This window comes from Oryzias melastigma, linkage group LG9 (genome assembly GCF_002922805.2).
Source record: "Oryzias melastigma strain HK-1 linkage group LG9, ASM292280v2, whole genome shotgun sequence".
NCBI lineage: Eukaryota > Metazoa > Chordata > Actinopteri > Beloniformes > Adrianichthyidae > Oryzias > Oryzias melastigma.
Genome location: NC_050520.1, coordinates 12710753 through 12720793, shown reverse-complemented (window position 1 = coordinate 12720793; position 10041 = coordinate 12710753).

The following is a 10041-nucleotide window of genomic DNA, read 5'->3' as shown; positions in this document are numbered from 1 at the left end:
CATGTAGCTGAAATATTAGCAAAACACCAAAATAGTCAAAAAAATATTAGTAAAGGCAAAAATAGTCCAAAAAGCTGACAGAAAACTGTAACTTTTTAACATAATTATGAATAATAAAAATGCAGGAATATTATTCCAGAATGAATCAACTTAAACCTTAAATAACCTTCAATATTTTACTCTCCATAAAAATATATTTTGTCAAAATGATACAAGTTAGAATTGAGCCCAAGATAACATCGGGTCATTAATAACAATAAAATAAAATAATCTGGAGGGCCGGATAGAATTATCAGGATTGACTTTGACACATCTTTGTGTGTGTGTGACTGTTTAAACTGTCCAGAGTGTAGCCGACCTTTGCCCCTCACTAGCTTGGATAGGCTCCAGCAACCACAAAAGGGATAAAGTGGATCTAGAAGACGGACGGAGGTTCATTTGCTCTCCTGTGAATCTTACCAAGCTCCAGCCAATTTTCTCTACCAATGGTGAATGGTAAATACATGTGTAGCTCTTTCTACCCTCCTTCAAGGGCCCAAAGCGCTTCACAGTCTCAGACCCATTCACCCATTCACACACTGGTGGTGGCTCCACTGTCAAACACTGGCGCCAACCTCCCACCAGAGGCTATTCGGGGTTCAGTGTCTTGCCCAAGGACACTTCAACACATGGGCGGGAAAGGTGGGAGTCGAACCTGCTCACTTCTGATCAGGAGTCGACCGCCCTACCGCTGCACCACAGCCGCCCCAATCTGCACCTTTTAAAGGTGTAGCAGAAAAACAGCACAGTATCTGGATGAATCTCCTCCTTGTGGTGATGACGCGGAGTTTCCGTCACGGTGGAACTCTCTGGATGTGGTTCTTCTGGGGGGGCGCTCCCTTCTCCTCACAGCTTGTCGTCTGCACACCTCGTTTGATGCTCTCATGATTGTTGCAGCTCCTTTTACTGGACGGTGACAAATCTCATTTTTCTGCTTCACAACACCCGCATGAAGCACGCGCACGCACAAACACACACACCTTTCTGCCACCTCCTCGGCTCTCCGGCGTGTCCTGATGTCATCACGGCCCTGTGGAGTCACTTATTAGAAAATGTACAAATTTCTTCATTTTTTATCCAATCACATTCACTGCTGCTTCTGGGTCATTAACCACACAGACCCTCTGAGGGGGGGCGCGTCTGCCTGCTCTATTATTTGGGGGAAACAGAGCAGACATGCTGGACTGGATTCATGTGCTGTCGTTGATGTGACGAGCACACACATCCTGGCGTGGTTTCACCTGCAGGCTGTTTCAGCTGCAAACACTGAGTTTATTTCACATTTTTAGCTTTATCAAAGTTTGTATTTTTGTTCATTCTTGTCATATTTTGGTATTTTAAATGTCGTATGTGTGTACTTTATGTGTATTTATTTTTTTGTCGTTTTACTTGGACGTGATCACTTTTGAGCCTTTTTGGGATTTATTGGTTTTTTATGACCCTAACCCATCTTTATTACATTTCATGATTTGAGGTTTTGATGTCTTTTGTAACATTTTGCCTCTTAAAGAGCTCTGGTCATGTGGTTGTGTGATTCTATAGAGTCACTGTTAGGAAAACTGTAGCACCATCCACTTATTTCAGGGCTTCAATGACTCATGCATGGAGCTGTGTGACGTATTTCCAGTTTGAATTAAGACCTCTTGTTTACGTTTGGTTATGGCTAACTCTATACGTCGACTCAGCACATCTTCATATAATATCCCCGGTATTGTCTAATTTTTGTTATTTCTTACATTGTGTGTTAGTTTGTATTACGTGTATACACAATGACATCCAAAAAGGCAAAATTTTTCTTCCTGAAACACCAAACAGCTCACAAAACTCTACCATGTACTGTTTGATCATGTGACTTCTTCAGATGAAACGTAGCTGTTAGAACATTTAAAACTTTTTCTGCAGAACTTTGAGCATTTAAACAACTTTTAGAATACTGATCATACTCTCAGCTGATGATGAGGAGCCTCTGCCTTCTTCATGGAGCGGTAGCAGTGTGTGCTAACGGTCACCTCGCCTCTGTTGAGACGCTTTCAGAGAGAGAATCACGTCTCAAACTGCCTCGACCTGACACTGAACATCACATTAACAAAAATGTAGAAACACTCGACTGTGGAGTAACTGATGTAACTGATGAGTTTGCTATGTCTTTCATTAGCATTAGCTAACGTGTGACAACGGTGTTCACATGGTATTCACACGTAATTTTTTAAATCTTAAATCTTTTTTTCTTGGCTGCACGGACCCTGGGAAAAAATTAAGGTTCCGGTTTGGGTTAATGCTCCAAATGGTTCCTGAGTGCGACTGCATTTGCAGCTCACCGCGCTCTAGCTGCGTGAACGCTAACAAACTTCATTAAATACTGAGACCAGTTACAGTTTAGCTTTGGATGTACTTCAAATACTTGAAACAATGCAGCAATCTGCATCTTGCCTTCACCTTTGACATGTCACCAACATGAATTCCCATCAGCCTTTGAGCTGGTACAAGTAAATACTTGCTGAAAACATCAGCATTAGCATGCTTCCTTAGAAATTTGCTATTTTGAAGACACATATTTTATCAAGTATTTTGCTAGAAAGACAAACATCATTTATGGTGAGTCTTAGTTCCAAAAGACATCTTTTAAACTCCAAATACTCTATACTATTCCCATCTAAACAAAGGTCCACAGCCCCTAAAGGAAATGATTGAGAGGTCATATACCGAATGTAGTAGTAGGTCATGTATATATATATATATATATATATATATGCACCAAGCAAATAACATAAATTTGCACAGAAAATCCTACAAATTTTTCTACTTTAAAGGAGCCATCCCATGAAAAATCAACTTTTTGAGTTTTTTAGTGTATTATACTGTTGAGTCCTCACTATAAAGAACCCCAAAGCGATGTTTTGATTCGTTCATGCATTTCTGAGTAATCCTCTCAAAACCTCAGCAGCAGCCCCTCCCACACCCACCAAAACGAGTGGGTCCTCACGATCTGACATCACAGAGTGAGACCGCCCCTTTCAGGAAGAGTCTGCTCTGATAGCTCCGCCCCCAGTCCAACACCAACACCCAATGTCTCCACAGAGCTAATGGTGTTCAGCAAAAAAACTTTCATTTTAGATGCAGAATACCGAATGTCATCCAGTTGTGTTCTGTCTTCAATGAATTCCAGCTCAAACAGGTGTTTGTTACTTTAGATATGGGGCTCCTTTAAGACCCCCCCCACCCCCGTCGGGCACAGTCGTACAGACGCTGAGTACATTTGTGTTGTGAAGCAGTGTAGTCATGACCGGGGCTGCTAAAGGCAGATATATGGTATATGAATCCATCATTGAAAAAAAATGGATGTTGTTTATTTTCATGGGAGAAACAAAGAAAGAAAGACTCAAGGATGATGTCATGAAATGGGCGGCACCCAAACCCAGTGGTAGGAGGAGCCTCAGGAATCGAGTCATTTTACTTCTGGGTAGAAATAAACTCACAAAAATAACTAATATTTCATAAATAATTAGTTTTTTGTTTTTAAAGGTAATCACATATATGGATATAGTTCACTGTAAAAAGCTGAAGAAAATCATGGTAGGGCTCCTTTAATGCTTTTATCTGCTGTTACCAGTCCACAGTTGTGTTACACTAATAGGTAATAGTCCACAACAGAAGCTCACATTTGAATATTTTCATGTGATGGATGACAGTTCCAATCATTTACAGCACATGCATGATGCCAATCATCTGTCCAACCCACATTCTCATGACTTCAGCTTCCAGCTGCATATTGAATCTTAAAGTAAAAAGATCGTTGTTTCAACAAAGTTTGTCTTACTTTCTATTTTTGCAAGAAAAATTCTCTTATCAGCAAAGTTGTTCAACTGAAAAATAATCTTAATTCAAGAAAATATGTCCTGGTGACTACAATAGTTTGTCTTAACCCTTTAACACTGAAACTCCAGTGTTTATGTTCTTTGATTTACAGTAACTTTCTAACCGTTAACACGATAATTCCAGCAGATTCTGAAGGAGAAAAGCGGCTGGTTGAAAAATAAAGTATGTAAAAGATTTAGTGTCTAAGAGTCACCAGCGACGCCTCAGGGGTTAAAGCATAAATTCAAGGCCCGGGGGCCGGATATAATTACCCGGAGGGCTGGATACGGCCCCCGGGCCTTGAATTTGACACATCTGCTGCTGATAACCTGGATCAGATGTGTTTAGCCCACATGTGTTATAGTCGAGGCCGGGGGCCGGATCCGGCCCTCGGGGTGACTCTATCCGCCCTCCAGATCATTTTATTTTATTTTTAATAATGACCCGATGTTATCTTGCGCTTATTTCCAATTTGTATAATTTTAACAAAACATATTTTTATGGAGAGTAAAATATTGAAAGTTATTTAAGGTTTAAGTTGATTTATTCTGGAATAATATTCCTGCATTTTTATTATTCATATTTATGTAAAAAAGTTATGGTTTTAAAGTTTTAAAAATTGTCATTATGCTAGCATTTCAGACTATGTTGGCATTTAATGAGATTTTTTAGGCTTTTTTTAGGCCTTTTTTTTTGTTTTTAGGATATTTTGAAGTTTTGTTATTTTTTTCACCTGTATGCTAGCTGTTTTGGCTAACTTTATTTATTTTTTATTTTTAGGCTAATTTGAAATGTAGCTAACAATTTATCTGTCTATCATCTTCAGCGTTTTCAACTATCAATTTCAGCATCTTCAGCAGTCACATTCATCTTACAGCATTCACACTAGCATTATCACAGGTAATGCTATATATCTAGTTCATAATTATGTTAAAAAGTTACAGTTTTAAAGTTTTAAAACGTGTCGTTTTAGAGTGTTAATTAAATGTTTATCCTGTTCTACTCATGACCTAAAGGTGTGTTTTGGATTTTGGCCCCTTGTGTGATTGAGTTTGACTCCTTTGGGTTAAAGGGTTAAAATCTGAATTTTTCTTACCCATTGGTCGACCCCCCCCATTTAAAAGAACTGTAGACCTGTTTGTGCGAGCAGTGACTCCTCTCTCTCTACCTCTTCATCCTGCTTTCTTTGGGTTCATGAGACTGACGGGATTTTACCACAGTGTGAAACGATGTTGTGTATAACTTAAAGACAAACATCATTTCAAAGATGATAGGTTTTCTCATTTCTCATGACAATTGCTCCTGTTTGGCGGCCATTTTGATTCAGTCATGGCGCCAGAAGTGATGTGACAGAGAGTGAATATCTGGTTTGAAAGTATCTATTTTATTTAAATGTGTTCAGATTGACAGCTAGGTACCGGTGTCACTTCTGGACCGCACCCTGCAGACCCTCCCCACCTGTTTATGTTGAGGTGAATAAAACCGAGGCAGAGCCCAGGCAGGTCTTTGAAGCGCTCATGTTAGACAGTGACCAGACGGATTCATGAAAACAGTCAGGATTTGTATCCCAGTTACCCACCGGTCAACTTAAAAACCTGCGGAAGGACAAAAAAGCTGAACACATCAGAGGCGGCAGACAAGGTCAGAGCCAGTGAGCATGCTCTAAACTGCAGGAAGTGTGCCGCAGTCATTATCTTTTCCTTTCTGCTAGCTGAGCAGAGCACTGACCTGACATCGTAACAAATGGAGGGGAAAACTCTCTGCTCTGCGAAGAATGGAGAGTCAGCCGCTGAACCGTGGCATTCACTGAGATCCAACAGGACAGGAGTGGAGGGATGACAAAAAAGGGGGTTGGCTCGAGGAAGGAGGGGGGTTCAAATTATGATGAAAGGGAATGAACCGAAAACTGTTTCTATTCTCAAAGAACTGAAGAAATCCTCTCCTCACTTTTTTAGTAAACTTTCCAAGTTATTTGTTGTCTGCAGAAATAACTGACAGAGGGAACTGCTGCATAAAATGTCTAATTTTTATGTTATTTTTATTTTTATTTAATCATTACATGACTTAATTCAGCAGTTAGAACAATAACCATGGAGTTAAATAAAGACAGATTAACACAGGGGTGTCAAACTCACACAAGGGGTCAAAATCCAAAACACACCTTAGGTCACGGGAAGAACAGGATAAACATTTATTGAACACTCTAAAACTACATTTTTAAAACTTTAAAAGCGTAAGTTTTTAACATAATATGAATATATAGCATTACCTGTGATAATGCAATGATGTAAGCTGAATTTGGCCACTGAAGATGCTGAAATTGATGGCTAAAACATTGAAATCACTGAAGCTAAAGCTTAAGTTGGCAAAAAGCTAGCATGTAGCTGAAAAAATAGCTAAACTCCAAAATAGCCTAAAAATTATTTGTAATTGCCAAATGTAGTCCAAAAAGTTACCAGACTGACAATTTTTAAAACTTTTAACATAATTGTGAATAATAAAAAGTCATAAATATTATTCCAGAATAAATCAACTTAAACCTTGAATAACTTTCATTATTTTGCTCTCCATGAAAATAACAACGAACCATTAATAACAATGAAATAAAATGATCTGGAGGGCCGGATAGAACTACACAGAGGGCCGGATCCGGCCCCCGGGCCTTGACTTTGACATATGGGGCCTAAAACTACGCATATTCTCTTTCTGCATCATTGTGATTTTAATTAACATTTTTTTCAATTACAGCTTGTTGAACTTCCTGATGATCAGTTTTTGTCAAATGAGTCAAAAACTGACCTTGTAAAGAGGAATAACCAAGAACATTACTCTTAAATCCTCTGATCGAATGTTCTTAATGTGAGCTTGGCTGTCTTGAGCTGCTCCTTCAATTCTGCAAATCTGGCTCTTTCTGTGGCTCTTCTTCTTTTAAATGACCATAAGTGCTGCCATCTCCAGTTGGCACTGAAGGTTTGGTGTTGAGCCCAGAAGTCAGTCAAAGGTAGGTTATAAGTGGTCTTTGTGTTACAGGTAATTAGAGTAAAATGATCATGTTCACCTGTCTCTCTCTGGTTTATCTGACATGCTACAAGACTCTGTTTTCTCTGCTGTACCTCTAAACTTTCTCTGTTCATGGACAAAAATGAAAAAGCAGAACTATGATCCAGACCTCAGTGTTCAGTAAGATCACCAACAAGTTTTCAACCGTTAACACGATAATTCCAGTAGATTCTGACGAGCCGCTTTTCTCCTTCAGAATCTACTGGAATTACAGTAATCGTGATGACAATTGAAAAGTAATAGTAGGAAAACATTCAAAGACATTCCATGAATGTAAAAACAGAAACATTTAGCCTGAAAGCAGCCTGGTTCAGCTCTGGTTGCTCTCTGTGGTGTTTGGTTTGTGTACTGACGTTTTCGTGCCTTCTCACAGTTCAGGGATTACTTTTGTGTCAGATTTTTCTTTCATTTACTAAAAGCTTTCATCACATTTGAAAAAAATGTGAGCACTTGGAGGGTATGGCTCTTAGCGTAAGCATCTAGGGTTATTAAAAAAAAGACAAATTGAATTCTGCAGGATTGGCTGGCAACTTCCTGCTGTTTAATACAAAGATGGATTGGTTTTACCCTGCCAGGCAGGTTCTCCCACAATGCTTTTAAATCCACCTGCAGGAGGGCTTTCTGGGAGTGTAGAAGGGTGAAACCGCGAACAAGGAACTTTATTCCTCCAAATTACATTGTACCCAAATAAGAACATTGTTAATGTTTCAGGCCAATAAAAAAAAAACAATATATAATGTGTTTTTGTCAGATGCTGCAGAAAAAAGTGATCTCTCGGTGTCAAACCATTCTGACCTGATGAGACATAGGTCCAGAGGAGGAGGTGATTTGTTTGGATGTTCATGCTTGTGTTATCATATTGTAATTATTCTGATTAAATAACTGCAGCTGCTTACAAAATCACACCCACTTCACATGATTTTACTGCTGCCTCTGCCTGCAGAAACTAAAATGTGTGTGGTTGTCTCTGGAGCAACAACAGCAATAATATAATATAATGTAATAAAGTGTGTTCAGAAATGACAGATAATTGATCATTTTTAATATTACATTGTAAACATTTAGTGTTAAATATATAAAAAGTCATTAAAGTAAATACAAAACATTTGGTTTGCTTTACAAAATTGGTGTGTATCAGCCTGAAAGCAGGAAGTGTGAATTGGGTTTTGATCATTTTTTGTACAATTGGCTTTAGAAATGTATTCTTTTTAGTTTTTCGTGCACAGGTTTATGCATCCTTGGCAAATAAAATTCTATTTGTTGTTGCACGTGATTAAAAACACAAAATCTTTTTGGAACTAGAGAGACTGTACAATCGTACAATAAAAAAAAGATTTGAAAAAATGTTTTCATTTCTGTACAGTATAATTAGAACATAGTTTGGGTAAAGTTAAACATTACAGTGACTGCCACTTTGTAAAATTTAACATGTTTTTATATGAAATGCCATTTTCTTTATTGCTATGCCTGATCATCCTTTGGTTAGACATGAGGTTAACACTTTCATTGTATTGTATTTATTGTTATTATACTGTTGACATTGACAATGTTTTATTTAAAATGATTGTAAAAAAATAAAACAACAATATATATAATACATTTTTGTCTTTTAGGCAAGAATAAAGCTGTTTATATTATTTTTATAATATTTCGAAAAGTATAAAACAAATGCGGTAAAATGCAAGTAAATAGGAAAAAGAATTATATATAACATATTTTGACAAATAATGTCCAAATTTTAAATATTTTGCAAGTCAGTTGAGGAGCAGTAGAGAATATTTTTAGCATATCAAACATAAGAATATAAATGTCCAATAAATCTATTTTTTTCTTTTCAGTGAGCAAAACATATTAATAACAAAGTTACATAAATATTTTGCAGTCAAGTCAAAGCCTGTTTCAGTGAATGGTTAGTAAACGTGACTCTTCTTGTTCCTCTAGTCCGACCTGTGATGTATGAGGCTTTCTCTTGATTAACACTGAAGGGATTGACTTTAGATCATGAAGTCCAGACTGTGGAGTCTTCTTTATTCTACATTGGGGGGCCCAAATCCAGGCTTCCTGCTGGTTTTCCAGAAACCTGTCTTATCAGCTGCTGATTACCTGGATGAGGTGTGTTTAGCCAATAACAGGTCGGTTGCTTGGATTTAAACCCCTGTTCTCCATCATGGATCCGCTAAGCGGCCCACAGTGGTGTAACTGAAACCACCCGACATTTTTTAAATGCTTTTCAAGAAAGAGCCAAGTTGAATATATGATGTGCAACAAGTAATATTACGGGATGATTTTCCAAGAGGTTCTGACCCATTTTCATCCCTCTCCATCATCTAAGAGAGCCGGCCTTGTGTTGAGTCTTTTGATCCGTCTGTAATCATCCCGTTTGCTTTCATCACTTCACCGTCGAGTGTTTTCATTTTGTTTCTGATAATACTCTGCAGATGAATTTCAGTCTTTGAAAGGATCTCCTCAGACTGATCTTTCTTCTTTCTCCTCTTATGTTGCAGCTATCCTTAGCAGCCCCGGTCAAGCGCACACGCAGACGCGTTTGTCGAGTGTCGCTCTCGAACAGACGAGTCGTTGAGGTCGGCGCTGTGATATTTCATCAGAAAGTCATTCATTCTCCAGCGGATGATGGTAGCTGTGTTTTTAAGTATGAGGACAGGCACGAGTGTTGAAGCCCTTCACGGTGAGTGTTTGACACTAATCTGCAGAACGTGAGGGGAATTCCAGACCATAATAAGACAGGGATGTTTTCTTAGGCTTTCATTTGAGAAACTTTGCTGTTAAACTGAATCCTTTTAGAACGGAAGAAGATCAAGGTCAGCTGAACAGCTCAAAGGGTGGAGCGTACACGTGTGTGTGTGTGTGTGTGTGTGTGTGCATTTGAAAGACAAAACAGACTGCATCTCAGCGTTCTGCTATTAGACCTCCATGGAGCTCTAAAAAAATCTATTATTCAGCTTTCTTTAAATATATTTTAATTGAATGAGTGAAACCCAGTCCTGCAGTGTTCAGACAGTTAATTATATAGAACTGTAGCAGAGGTCGGATCAGAACGGTAAGACCTGATGGATTCATCAAAACAAT